The sequence below is a fragment of the Mustela nivalis genome (assembly GCF_964662115.1).
Source record: "Mustela nivalis genome assembly, chromosome: 6".
Lineage (NCBI taxonomy): Eukaryota > Metazoa > Chordata > Mammalia > Carnivora > Mustelidae > Mustela > Mustela nivalis.
In genome coordinates, this window is record NC_139025.1 from 146,428,962 (window position 1) to 146,444,582 (window position 15,621).

At 39.6% G+C, this 15,621-nt stretch overlaps 1 pseudogene across 1 annotated transcript; it reads right to left on the reverse strand.

Moving 5' to 3' along the window:
• Positions 1-1,051: 1,051 nt before the first annotated feature.
• On the reverse strand, positions 1,052-1,894 carry LOC309866678 (S-formylglutathione hydrolase pseudogene; annotated as a pseudogene). The gene has a single exon. The product of its transcript is annotated as an S-formylglutathione hydrolase pseudogene (transcript).
• Between the last annotated feature and the right edge of the window lie 13,727 nt (positions 1,895-15,621).

Consider the following 15,621-nt stretch of genomic DNA (forward strand, 5'->3'; position numbering starts at 1 on the left):
GTTTGTGGACCGGAGGACTGTGTCGTTTTTGGCTGTATGAGTAAAACTATTATGTTCTTCTATAAGTCTTGTTGTTGTTTTTTTTTTAATATACATTTTCATTGATTAAATCCAGTGAAGTGACTGGATTTATAAGTTAAGTATATGTTTACTTTTATAAGGAAATTCTAGAAACTTTTGAGCGTGATCGTACTTTATATTCCCACCAGCAATATGAGACAATTTCAGTTGCTCCACATTCTTGCCAACATTATTGTTTAACCTTTCTAAACAACCATTTGGTGGGTGTGAGTGGTATCTTGTTCTTGTTGTGGTTTAATTTATGTTTCTTTTTTCTTTAAGATTTTATTTATTTATTTGACAGAGAGAGACACAGCAAGAGAGGGAACACAAGCAGGGGGAGTGGGACAGGGAGAAGCAGGCTTCATGCTGAGCAGTGAGCCTGACGCGGGGCTCAATCCGAGCCGAAGGCAGCTGCTTAACAACTGAGCCACCCAGGTTCCCCTTAATTTATATTTCTTTGATGAGTAATCTTGTTGAGCATTTGTTCCACTTGTGTATCATCCTTGTAAAGTGTCTCCTGAAATCTTTTCTTCTTCTAGACGGTAGTTTTTGTTGTTGTTGCCATTGTTGTTTTATCTTTTTATTGTGAGGTTATAAAAAATCCTCCCATACCCTCAAATCTAGTCCTTTGTCAGAAAATGTTTATAAATATTTCTTCCCAGTCTTTGGCTTGCATATTCATTGTCTTAATGTATCTTGTGATTAGCAGAAGTTCATATCAATATTTCTGGTAGATCCTGTATCAGTTGTTACAAGATGTATTTTCAAAAATTGTGTTTATTTCATCCACATTGTTGAATCTGCCACCATAAAGTTGATCATGATAATCTCGTTTTTTCAGGTTTTATATATTTATTCAGAAATTGATGCAACTGTGGAATGATGCGTTTTTAGCACTATGAAATCCAATGTCTTGAAATCCTTTTTCCCCACAGTTCTATTTATTACCGTGATGTAATCCTGAAGAAATTTTCTTATCTGAAGTTTTTCATGCATTCAGGTATTTTGCATGATGTCTGATGTGCTCAGTACTAAAGACTGCAATGAAGTAGTAGCTATGATCATAACCCTCTTGTAATCTGAAAACAAAAGGGACTTTCTTTTCTGTACTGACAGCTAAGAAGTTATCAGGTAGTAATTGTCCATCTGTAGGCCACTGGCCGCTTTTCCTGGATCAAGTAGTATGTCCAGCTGAACACCTGGATAGGACTTCACAAGATGGGTAGCAACATCAGCCTTCCATTTACTTTGATCTGTTCCCAAATATCCGCTAAAGACTCCCCCCCCTCCCAAGGATAGAGCGCTGAGTTGCAAATTGGAGCAAATGCTGACACAGATTTGCACTTTCCAGGATTCTTCAAAGCCCATATCAGAGCTCTGTGGCCAAAAATAGACCTCCTTTAGGGGGTCCATTGCAAAACTGGCATTTATGAGATGGGGAAGCTCTGCCGTTACATAAGAGTACATTCTATAGTTCGTTTTCCAAGGATTTTCAGTGGCATCTACTTCAAAACCCAGCACCAGTGCCAAAGTCCTAGCTCTTGTCTTCTCCTGTAATACTGCAGCCAGGAGGGCTGTCATCTGGAGAAAGGACGACAAGGCCATGTTCAGTGGCAGCTTGATGATAACCAGACTTTGATATAAAATTTTGTTCCATGCAAGTTAAACCAGATAGCCATGCAGCGCAGGACATTTTCCGGCTTCTGACTCGGGTGGTAAGTAAGATAGCAAATTTCACTTGGCAGTTCAGTCCAACACTGTCATGTTCAAAAACGTTCTGCAATCCTCCAAAGCACGTGGTGCTGGAAATCTGTCTCCTGACCACTGCTACTTGCTTTTTTTTTTTTTTTCCCTGCACCAAAGGATGGATGATTCTCGGTGATGGGAGGCAGGCAGGGAAACGAGCAGCAGCCGGAGTGGAAAGGTGGGACCTCATCTTCTAAACTTGTTCAGAATACTCTTATCCTCCTTGTGTCCATAGGATCTGCGGTGATCATCCCTCTTTCACTTCCGATATGGAGAATTAGTGTTTTCTCCCTTTTATTGCATGCTCAGCGTAACTAGTGGGTTACTAATTCCAATCTTTTCAAAGAGCCAATTGCCTTGTTACAAAACAATTGCTTGGTTGATTTTCTTTCTTTTCTGTTTTCATTTGTCCGGTCCTGCACTTTTATTTTTATGATTTCCTTCCTACTACTTTCCTCGGGTTTTCCTTGCCTTTTTAGTTCCACCTATCCTCTTTAGGTCATTAATTTTAGACTTTCCCCTTTTTCTATTATAAGCATAGATAGCTATAAAGTTCCCTGTAAGACCTACTATGGTTGTATTCTATAAATGTTGATACGTTCTATTTATTATCATTCAGATTACAATGTTTTCTATATCCTCCTGAGATTTATTTTTCTGTGACCCATGGTTTATATTTCATCTCCAAATAGTTGAGACTTTCCTAGATATCTTATTGTTAATTTCTATTTTAATTTTATTGTGGTCCAGGAACATACGTGGATGGTTTCAATTTGATTTAAACTATTGCATGTTTTTTTTCCTTTTTTTTTTCCCCCATGAGAATATTTACATTTTTTATTTTTTTATAAACATATATTTTTATCCCCAGGGGTACAGGTCTGTGAATCACCAGGTTTACACACTTCACAGCACTCACCAAAGCACATACCCTCCCCAATGTCCATAATCCCACCCTCTTCTCCCAAACCCCCTCCCCCCAGCAACCCTCAGTTTGTTTTGTGAGATTAAGAGTCACTTATGGTTTGTCTCCCTCCCAATCCCATCTTGTTTCATTTATTCTTCTCCTACCCACTTAAGCCTCCATGTTGCATCACCACTTCCTCATATCAGGGAGATCATATGATAGTTGTCTTTCTCTGCTTGACTTATTTCGCTAAGCATGATTCGCTCTAGTTCCATCCATGTTGTCCAGTCTCATATTGCATGTTTTTTTATGACCCAAACTATGATCTATGCTGGTGAATACCATAAGCACTTGGAAAAATATGTGTATTCTGTGGCTGGTGGGTATAGTCTTCTGTAAGTTCGTTCAGGTTGGTTGATAGTGTAGTTCTGTTCAACTGTGTCTTCACTAAGTTTCCTTAAGTGGATGGATTGATTGGTTCAGGGATAGGTATTAAAATCACCAATAAACATTGTGGATTGTCTATTACTGCCTCATGTAGATTGAGGCTGTTAGTAGGTACTTTCTTTTTATCTTTGTTTCAAGTTTTTTATTTAAATTCTAGTTAGTTAACATATATAGTAAAATTGATTGAAGGCATAGAATTTAGTGATTCATCACTTACATATACTCATATACTTACATATACTCATGCCAAGATACTTAGTTTTCTTTAACGTTATGTCTTCCTGATGAATTGATTCCTTTACTATCATGAAAGATCCTTCTTTTTCTTGACTTGTAATACACTTTATTTCATATTAATATATCTACTTCAGACTTCTGTCACTTCATTTTTAGAGTGTATTTTACAACATGTTTATTTAAACCTATCTGTATTTTTATATTTAAAGTGAATCTCTTATAGACAGCATAGCAGTGGGTCTTGGGTTTTTAAATCAATTCTGGCAATCTTGACATATTAATTGGAGTGGGTAATTCATTAACAGTTAATGTTATTACCTGTTATTAAATTAAACTGTTATTAAATATTGATTTGCTGGTGATTGATGTGATTGGAGTTAGGTCCATCATTTGCTTATTGTTTGTTTTGGTATTTTGTTTGTTTTCTGTTTGCCCTCCCAGCTTTTTCCCCTGTTCCCTTTTTCTCTGACTTCTTTTGGGAGTCTTAAATATTTTTTATGATTCCATTTTAAATTATCCATTGAATTTTAGATATGTCTCCTTTCATCCTTTCCCATTGATTATGCTATTTATTAAAATATGCAAGAGAGGATAAGTTTTAAATTGGATGACATTTTTAAATTTTGCAATTATAAACGGGACAGGATTTCTTAAACCCTACAATTGTTCAGAAAAAGTATGGGATGCCAAAGACTTGTTCCAATGGATGGGTAAGAATCAATCCCAGAGCAACTCGGAAGGGTGAGGGAAGAAATGAGCCATTTCTGACTCTTCCTTACTAGATCCAATGCATTTGAGAAATTTTATATGAAATTATTTTTATTTTTTATAATTGTTACAAATACTACAGTTAATCCCAGATGAGAAAATAAAAGCAGAGGAAGCTGATAGTGAGAAAGCAAGAATCATTGAGAACAGCCTTAATGCCTCACTTCACATTTGAGAAATATGTCAACATGATAGCTTTCCACACAGAGGATTGAAGGGCTTTCCCCTCTGTTACACTTCCTATTACATTCTGGATGAAAAATATTTTTTTCTTTCCATGGGAACCTATTAGAGATATTTGAGAACAATGCCAGCTCTAGACCAAAGTCTGATATGAGTGGAAATGTATTTCATTTCCTTTTTTTCCCCCCACATTTCCCTTTTGCCAGCTGAGAAAGAAGTCGAAAAAAATTGACATTAATTAAACCTCTACTATGGTCCAAGCTCTGTGTATGGACTTTATACACATTATCTCATTCAATCCCCAGAACTACCCTATCAGGTAGTTACTTTTACTTCTGCCATTTTACACAAAACATAAAGCTCACAAAATCTAGGAACTGTGTCCAAACTGACTTGGAAGTCATTGAATCATCAGGAAACTTTTTAAAATTGGCATGTAAATAGGACTTCTAGAAATGTCTCTTGAGGCAATTCTTACACTGATGTCCAAAGACATTTACAGTAATATTTTCCACCAAGTTGTTTATAATAATGGAAAACTGAAAGCAGGTGAAATACCCATCATTAGAAGAATGAGGTTAGTTATTCTATTATTGTTCCATAATATATAACCCTGCACAGATGTTGACGGATAACATTAAGTTACAAAATTACATGAGCCCAAGAGACATGTTCAACAATATTCATCAGGTTTGTACATAAACACAAATAGGAAGGAAAAAGCACAGGTTATCTAAAGTGGTTATTTACTGGGCAAAGGGGAGAAAAATGGAAGAGGATTTGTAGTTTCAATATGTTCCGATATTGCATGGTGTCATCTATAGCCTGTATAATTTTTATAAGTATATTTATGGCTGGCATGATTAGTAGTAGGTAAAAAGACAACAGAATTGTTTTAATAGAATCCTTCCTTTTACCACAGCTCATTTCTATAGCTAGAACCTTCCCAGACTCTGAAGAAGGAGAACTCTAGAACCAGAAGACAGCAATATCGATGCTGGTGCCATAGGGTTGGAGAAGGCAGATCTGGGCAGCCAGATTTGGCAGCAGCCCTACATAGCAACCTCAGGGAATCTTGCAATTGACATAGTGCTCAATCAATGAATTAAATCGAAAAGCAGATCCATACCAGTTGTGACTTAGAAATAAAGGTTACTCGTATCATCAATAATAAGGTATAAGTAACATATAACAAAAGAAGCCATTCTACACTCTTCAAGATAAGCAAAAACTTTAAAGTCTAATAATAACACTGAGTAAAGCCAAAACCAAAATGAGCTGCCCAACATCACTTATAGGAACACAAATTATTACAATCGCTTTAAATAGTTTGTCGATATCTGGTTAAGTTGGAGACAAGCCTGCCCCACACATTAGCAATACCACATACGTAAGAGATTCTTTTTAAGAGACCCACGCAGGAATACAGATGGCAATACTGTAGTACTTATGGTGTGCTATGTCCATATGGTAGAATATTAGTCAGCAGGGAAATTAAATAGACTAGAGCTACCCATTTCAACATGGATCAATCTTGGAAAGATAAAAATGAGCACAGGAAGCATCAGCTGTATCTGCAATGTTTTATTTTGCCAAAAAAAATGGGGGGGGGAGGGAGAGACACTGAATCACAAAAGAAAAATAAAAGAATCTGAAATCTACATAGAAAAATATCTATATTTTTGAGACTTTGAGGTTGGATACATTAGTGTCAGTTGTGTTAGTCTCTAACTTTTCTGTATTTTTGAAGAATTTAATAGGAAGAAAAAAGACTAAAGATATAGGAAAGAATATTCTGAGAAAATACACCAAAATTTTAATGATTGTTTCTAAATCTTAAGAGTCTAAGTGACCTTAATTTTCCTTTTTATATTTTTCTATGTTCTATTTGTATGTATAAAATGTGTATTTCACTTATAACAATAAAAGTGGGTTATTTTAAAGTTAATATATACAATTTCTGTGACATATGATGAAACTATGAAATACAGGTACAGCAAAAAGAACCAGAAATAGACTAAGCTATTAACAGTTGTTAATCTTTGAAGTCTGGGTAATGGGTGGCTTTTTGCTCATACTTTTCTCTGAATACCAATTTTCCTATAGTGGGAAAGTACAGTATTTGTGAAAGTTGGCTTACATGAAAGGCTAGAGGTCTTTTTTTTTTTTTAAGATTTATTTATTTATTTGAGAGAAAAACAGAGAGCAAGTAGGGGGAGGGACAGAAGGAGAGGGAGCAAGAGAATCTCAAGCAGACTCCCCACTGAGCACAGAGTCCCACATGGGGCTCCATCGCATGACCAAGATCATGACCTGAGGAGAAATCAAAAGCCAGTTACCTAGCCAACCAAGCCACCTGGTGCCTCACGGCTAGAGGTTTTAAATGAAAAGAAATTCAAATAATTTTTTCCAACATTGTAAAATGTTCATGGCCCTAATGATAAACTAAGTTATAAAGAAAAAAAAAATCTGTTCTTAAAGAAGAATTGAATTAGAGCCAGATAATTTTTAAATGAAGTCTGGTATGATAGTGCAATTTATATTGATATTCCATGAATGCTAGCTCTGCTAATCAAAATATTGAGTTAAATAGCATGAGCTATTCCCTAAATAAATTCCAGGAGTGGGGGTTATTGGCAAAGGGGGAACATAAGGTCCTAAATGGCCCAGTGACCTGAGTTGTCTCCACGCAGAAGGAAGCATGAGTCATTTAATCAATGCTGTGTCTTTTATAAATCGTCAGGAACTCTCCCAGGAAGGCTTTAAGAGATAGATTCCTTATTACCACTGATATATGTTCCAATTAAATGTTTCACATCACCCTCCTGGGACTGCCCAGCCAAAAGGGAAAGAAAGATGTGATCCCTGCCTTCTGACTCCCACTGTCAACAAGATTCTTGCACATTAGGAGGGGCCGTGACCAGCCTGTGGACTAAAATCTGTAATAGAAAATGACCGCACTGCCCCAGCAATCTCGATGCTCTGCTCTAGAATCAGTGCAAAGCTCTGACGACCTTGGGATTTCCACACACCTGTGCAGAGAGGCCGCTTCAAATAGAAGAGCAATGTTTTCTTTCTGGAGAAAAGAAAAGAATCCAGGAGAATTCTACCACCCCTTCCTCCGACACTGCTCTCCTGTCCATCCCGTTACGGCAACCAAACCCCAGGAAACAGCTGCCCTTGCTGGTCAGAAGTTGTCCACCGTCTGTGCCAGGTGATGAGTTTTCCAAAGCACATGTGTAACCAATTATCTTAGAGGATCTGAACAGTAATGACTCAAGGTGTGAAAACCCAGGATTATTGACCCAAAGTGTACAAATGGAAAATACAGAGAATTGAAGCATCTCGCCAAGGTCACCTCCTTCAGAGTGGATAAGCCAGTGTGGCTGCAGGCAAGAAGAAAGAAAAAGTGAACACGGTAGGAAGAAAGGATCAGGGCAGAGAAGCAAATGAAATACTGAATTTTTAAATTTACATCAGGTTTAGCCTTTTCTATTTTGCACTTTTCTTAGGTTAATGAGACGCTACAGACACATTTCCATGATAGCTTTATTTCCATTCCTTTAGAGGCTTCTGACTAACCACAGGAAATGCAGCTGACCTGTTCCCTTGTTGTTTAATGGCCTCATCTTCCCTCCCCTTCCCACTCTGCTATCTCAACACCCATATAAGACATACAAGGATTTGGGTGTCTCAAGACTTTGCAGCTTTCTGCTCGGCTAATTACCCCCAATGGAAAAATAACTGGTCCACATACTTGGAGCAATACGGTAATCAAGCTACTAAATGCTCCTTTTGCTAATGACATGTTTTTTCAATATGTTCAAATGAGAGGCTCATTGGAAATTATTCACTTTCTTCTGAGTTGCAAAGGAAAATGAAAGGCAAATTATGGCTGTATAAGCACGTGTTTGCACGGATCCTATCCCACTGAATTAATTAGCCATCTACAGAGCTATTGATGGCTAGCTCTTTCCTTCAGCCTTTGCACTTACCAGGTGGAAATGATTAAAGATTTAATTTCCTTGAGGGGTCATTTAGGTTGGAGATGTCACCTTTGTAATATAGAAGTCATAACATCCACCAGAGAGAAGAAGAGAATAGTGGCTTCCATAAGTATATCAACAGTGGGAAGAGAGGTAATGGAGTGTCGATTTGAAAGGAACTCAGGCCTGCTTAGGCACTCTGATTTTTCAGATGAGGAAACTGGGACCCAGACACATTAAGGAGGTTGATCAAATTCAGTCAGCTGTGTGTAGCAGAATTGAAACTAGGAGCTATGTACTGGCCTCTCCCTGCCTCCCCTCCATCCCGTAGCCTACAGTGCCAGTTCAAGACAGAAGCAAATTCGAGATAATGTGGACTCAGGGAGGGGTGCCTGGGACAAAATACCAATGCACTCTGGCAATTTTCTGCAAATTCTTTAATTGCATGACTTCATTGGTTCAAAGACTTTGCTTCACTCACACATAAGCCAACACACACAGTCCAAAAGAGATAATTCATCATTATCTTACTCTACTTGGGGTGGGGAGTCCAGCCAGAATGAAGAAGAGGCAAGATCAAGAGGAGTAAAGAGGGAGCCACCCTCCTACACCCTCCTGCTCCCATCAGCCCAGGTTGATCCATTTTCATTACATTTCCCTTTGATGCAAAATCCTCAAACCTTGGGCGGGAAGCTCTGCTTATCAAATCTGTTCTTAATAATCCATTTTTATCAAACTTTATCTGATAGAACCAAAATATATTTGATCTTACTATAAAGGACACTTATCAGTCCTCCTGCTAGAACAGCATTGCCCCAAAGTGAATGGTATTAAAAAGCAAAGTCTTTAGAGTCAGAAAGAAATGAGTTTAAATCCCAAATCTATCACTTCCTAGCTGCAGTGCCTTGCCCAAGTCACTCAAAAACTCAACAATATCTCGCTGAGCACACTAGGCTCTAGGAACTCAGATATCATCCCTGTCTTCCTGACTTTACACCTTGGAGGCATCTCTAGGAACCAACACACCTGTTACCCAAATTAATGCAACTGTTGTAAGTGCTGAGAAGGAAGGTCCCTAGAACCACAAGGTCATCCACCGGGAAGGCTTGTCCTTCTTACAAAGGTCACAGACTTCCCTTAGGAAAGGTAGCTGGAGCAGGGATCAGAAGGGTCAGTGGGGAAGTGAGGGAGAGCCAGCATCCTGGGCAAGGCGCAGCACTGGGATGGGCCCTGTCCGGTCTGAGAGATGGAATGTGCATAGCGTGAACAGAGAGGAGGAACACGTGGAGAGGTCCGAGAAATGAAGAGGCACCTGTGGCCATGGTTAGGAGGTTTGCCTTCATTCTGAGGGCCAGGGGTGATGTAGGACATGATCAGACCCAAGCACAGACCAGAGGGCAGCATGGACACCGGGACATGAGTAGAAGTCCAGTGTCGTGATTCGTGCAAGAGCTAGTGATGACATGGACAAAAGGAGTGAACAGAATGTAAGGGATATCTAAGAACTAAAATCATTTAAGCCTTCATGATAAATTGGATCTGAAAATGGAGAGGAAGGGGTACATCAGAGCTGACTCAGAGTACTTTGGCGTATAAAACTGGATAGGCGGTAGTTCCATACTCTGAAAGACAGAATTCAAGGGGTGGCCTGACTGGTGACCTACACCTCTGAACCTCAGTCTCCTCACCTACAAAATAAGGATAGTAATACCTTCTTTTAGGTGTTCTTACCCAATTCAGCGTGGGGGTGGGGTGGTGAGTCCCCACACACATACAACACCAAGCAATTCTCAGACTCCAGAAGGAAATCCAAGGATTCGCCTCAATTCTGACACTATCTATCCAGGGATAGCATCAGACTCCACAGGGTCAAGGGTGACTGCCCCCACCCCCACTTCAGATGCCAGTTCCAAGCCCCAGGCTTACTTGTGCTTTTGACCTACTGGCTAGTAGGTTCAAACTAGAGGTTCCAACGACCTCCTGCTCAGGTTCGGTGAATGTGCTAGAGTGGTTCACAGAACTCAGAGAAACACGACTTACTTAGGTTTACAGTTCATGTAAAGATGTGGTCAGGGATATGAATCAAAAGGTATAAGAAGAGTTGCATCACGTGAGATATGAAGAAAGCATGCAGAGTTTCCATGCCCTCCCTAGGGTACCATTCTCACCAACCCCTCCATATTCGCCAACTTGGAAACTCTCCCAAGTTTTATGGAGGCTTCATTATATAGTCATGACTAGTTAATAAGTCATTGGTCATTGTCTGATTCAACCTCCAGCCCCTCTGCCTTCCCCTGAAGTCTAGGGGTAGAACTGAAAGTTCCAGCTCTTACAATCACAGGCTTGGTTCTCCAGGCAACTAGCCTCCCATGCTTTGGTTACCTAAGAGCTTTCCAAAAGTCACCTCATTAACATAACAAAAAACACCTCCAGAACCCTTATCATGGGAAATTTCAAGGGTTTTAGGAACTATAAGCCAAAAACCCTAGAGAAGGACCAGATACACAAGGAATATATTTTGATTATTTGAATGACCAAAAATAGATTTCTTATATATCACAATATTACCAACATAAATCACACAGCTATCAGAAGCATTTAGAGAAGGTTCCTAGAAAGTGACTGGTGTTAAGCACACCCCGAAATAAATGGAATGTATTCTCAAAGGCTATTCTTAATCCGGTTGCAAATTCAGGATCTCAGACATTTGTTTTTTTTTCACTCTCCTTTATGACCCTTCCTTCAAACTGTCGGTTTACTGATCAAATCATCTTAAATAGTCTCCATTATGCCACACTAGCAAAACAGGCAAGGTAGCAATTGCTTTTATAAACTTATTGTAAATGTCACTGCTACAGTTTAGCTCACAATGGCTCACTTTGCCATTCAAGGGAAAACATGGATGGCAAACACAGTTCCTGGTATTAGCCAAATGCTCTAGCACACACATGTTTCTTTTTTTTTAAAGATTTTTATTTATTTATTTGATAGACAGAGAGAGATCACAAGTAGACAGAGAGGCAGGCAGAGAAAGAGGGGGAAGCAGGCTCCCCGCTGAGCAGAGAGCCCGATGTAGGGCTCAATCCCAGGACCCTGAGATCATGACCTGAGCTGAAGGCAGAGGCTTAAACCACTGAGCCACCCAGGCGCCTGACACACGTGTTTATTAAACAAGGCTGTAGTGCTGGGTCATTTAAGGGAAACTGAAAAGCACTGCTCTCAAATGGAAGGGAGGGAAAAACAAAAAACAAAAAACAAAAAACCATGGGCAGGGCACTTTAGAGTCCATAAAGCCCCACTGTGAACGCTGCATCAAGGTAACCTTACACTAGAGGGGTAGGGAGGAAGGGCAGGTGTTTTCATTCTTACTTTTACCAATGAGATTCATTTAGAAAAAAGTAACTTGCTCCAACTCACAAAACATGGAAGTTGTAGAAGTGATGTAAACACAAGTCTTCTGATTTCTCATTCAAAACACTCTCTACCAATGTCAAACCATTCAATGGAGACCCTAAAAATCATGCAGCCACTATACAGAAGAGCAGTACAAAATGAAAACTCATTTGAAATTTCACGCTGGTATTTTAGCAATTCATTATTAGTTCACTAGTATTATGGCTGTCATTAACAGACAAGATGAGTTGAGTGATTAGTATATGCCAAGCCATATGTTAAACATTTCTCCTGCATGGCTTCATTGAACCTTTACAGCAACCTATAACAAGGATGCTTTTATAAATCAGAATTATAAGAAGTACAGATGAAAAGGGAAGGCTTAGAAAATTTAATTTCCTAAATCTTGGTCTCCTTGAACAGCCACTATACTAGACCGGCATGCCTCTACGAGACATCCTTCATGCATAGCACAGTCAAATATCCATAAAACTAATAAAGTGAGTAATTTCACATTATCCTGATTTTTTTTTTTTTGGAAATTCACACAATACCTCTCATCATCCTACCAGAAAAGCATGTCATCTATTTCCCTGATTCAGTAAGCAAATAGGTATGAACCCTTACCTGGGCCAGGTACCACCATAGAATCTCTGTAATAGCACCTTTTCTGTACTGAGGTTCATATCTCAAATTTTGATCTTGGCTCTGCTTCTTACAAGCTAGAAAACCTTCAGCAAGTTACTTAGTAGCTCAGTTATTCAATTTGTCTGTGAAATGGGGGTGATACTAGTTCCAACATCATAAGGTAAGTGGAACCACATGCCTAAAGCATTCAGCATGGTGCCTGGGACGTGGCCGGTACTCCACACATATTTGCATGATGATTTTATATTTTGACAATCTTCCAGAGAGCAGAACAGATGTGAGTTTCATTCTATAGAAAGGAAACTGTTTCCAAGATGTAAAGTATTTTGCATAATATCACACAGCTTGTGAATGGCAAAATGAAGAAAGGAAATCAAGTCTTCTAAATATGACAGAACAAATTTTTGTCATTAATATCCCACACAGCTCTCTAAGGAGGGAAGATCCTAGTATCTGGAGGATCTTGAAAGTAGAAGCATGGTGGATCCAAATGGCTCGTCCCACAAGGTTGAGAGGTTAAAAGACCCAGAAGATGATTCAGAAGAAGGAAGGACCAAAGAATAGAGACATGGAAATAGCATCAGAGAAAGGGGGTGGGGGAGGAAAGAGGTAACAAGAGAAAAAGACTGGAAAAAGAGAATATGTCCACAGGGATTTGAGAAGTTTGCTCCAGGGTGCACAGTGTACCTCCCTCTTCTTTCTATCTTCATATTCATCGTGAAGATCTAGACTGATGTGGGAAACAAAGGCAAAAGAAAAATTATTAAATTTCCTTACTACCTACAGCCTATTGACAAGTCCTTGAAACAGGCAGAGTAACATTTCTCTAGGGACTCAACTGCCTTGGGGTTGACACTTTGCTAAGGGCAGAAGGCAATCCTAGCTGGAAACCCCCTTCCTAGATCCTATAAGCCTACTTTACCACATAAAAATTCCTTTAGAAATCTCCTTTATTTCTAAACCCCACAAGATACGTGTTGGCAATCATCCTCCAAGCATATGGCCCATCGATATACATCTGAAGGATCTCATGACTGAGGTTTTATTAGAGGATAATAAATGACATTTTCCCAAAAATAGTTAGCCCCCTCAAGGCCCTGGAAGTCTTGCTTCCAAAATTCCAGAGACTTGTGCTCTCCCTAACTCCCTCCCAGCTTGAAGGTATATAATGGGCCACTCCCCATGACCCCAGTACAGCTCCTTCTGCCCATGGGTCCTCTCCTCGTGCTTTAATAAAACCACCGCTTTGCACCAACGATGTCTCAAGAATTCTTTCTTGGCTGTCGGCTTCAAACCCTGACATCTTTCCTACATCATAGACTACTTATAAATGGTTTGGGATGAGTCTAGAGATGTGAAGAAGAGTTGACTCCCATCTGAAACTGGTTGAGGAGTAAACAACAGACAGCCGACAGGACCACCCCCACCGAGGCACTCTCATGGAAAGCAGTGGGCCCCAAGCTCCATGTTGCATAGGGAGGATGAAAGGTGTGTAATGAGACTGTATGTATCAGATATGGCTGAAGATAAAAAGAAGAGGATAGGGAGGAAATAACTCAATTCTGCACAATCTGAGAAAATATAATCAGCAGCTATGGCTTCTAGGGTACCATTCTTAGTCTGGCCAACTAAAGTGGGGACCCAGATCACTCATTCAGAAAGCTTTCCAACCTGTCACAAAGCCTGGAAGAGAATCATATATGTAAATACTCTCTCATGGCCCTAGAAGTGACATACCTGATGTAGATAGGAGAAGGAATGAAACTAGAGAATGTTCATGTTTGCTCCTAGTTTCTTGCTTCACCATGCTAAACAAAAGCAGACCAGGGGGGTCCTTATAGCAGACTGAAAAAAAAAAAATATATATATATATATAGTCCCTTCAGTTCTGTCCTTCCCTCTTTGCCAAAAATATAACTGATGAAAAACAGAATCTGCATTGGCCACCCGTTACTGAAGTTCAAATACTTGGTTTGTTGTGTTTTAAGATCCTATCTGCTAAGATATCATTCGCTTTTATGTCTCTTAGCCTGGACATAGTAATAATTGCTTGAATTTTCAGGTAGTAGGTAGCAAGAGGAATGGGGAGAGAGACAAGGGTGGGGAGGAAGGAAGGGGCAGGCAGGGAGTAAAAATAGATCAAGAAAGCTGGCCTCTCTCTTTAGAAGAATGAATATATCCTTGCCACATCTTGTTTGGAAGAAGGCAGACTCTTGGTTGCTCCATTCAATTCTCCTTTCTCCCTCATGCCTCCCTCAACCCCATTCAAAACATATATAAAATAATGGGGCACCTCAGTGGTGCAGGCAGAAAAGAGTCCGACTCTTGGTTTCAGCTCAGGTCATGGTCTTAGGTTTATAAGATCAAGCCTGGAGTTGGGCTCCATGCTCAGCAGGGAATCTGCTTGAGATTCTCTCTCCTTCTCTCTCTGCCCCTCCCACTCATGTGCTCTTGCTTTCTCTCTCTCTCTCTCAAATAAATCTTTTTAAAAAACGTATCAAATATTAAAAGACTGGGACTGGTGAGGGAACAAGAATAGAATTTGGAGTCTAATGATCTGGGGTAAGTCCCAACTTCTGCCATCAATTAGTTCCATGATTCTAACCAGAACACTGTGTCCCTTTTAACTTTGCTTCTTCTCATGTACAAAACATGACTATAAGTATCATCAATGAGATAAGATACTCTGTACATTTCTATGAGTACTTATCAACATTAATGGACAAAAATATATTGGACCAAGGATTTAAACATAAGACCCCTAGAGGAACATATAGGGGGAAAGCTCCATGACATTGGGCTTGGCAATGTTTTTTTGGATTTGGATTTGACATCTAATGTATATGAAATAAATCCCAAATTAGACAAGTGGGACTCTATCAAACTAAACAGCTTCTGCACAGCCAAAGAAGCAATCAACAGAGTAAAATGGCAAACTGCAGAATAAGAGAAAATATTTTCAAACCGCAAGAAGGAATTACTATCCCAAATACATAAGGACCTCCTACAACTCAATGGCATCAAAACAGATCATCTGATTTTAAAATGGGGGCAGAGGACTTGAATAGACATTTCCCCCAAACAAGATTAGATCTTAAGTTGCTCGATCTCATATGCCAGACCCACATGTCTCCACTTCACCCAGCTCTCCCGTCAACACCTAAAGTGGCATGTATGTTTTTGTATCTTCTGAGCCAAGCTACTTCACCCACCAGCCTGACTGCAGCCACAAGACCCCCAGCC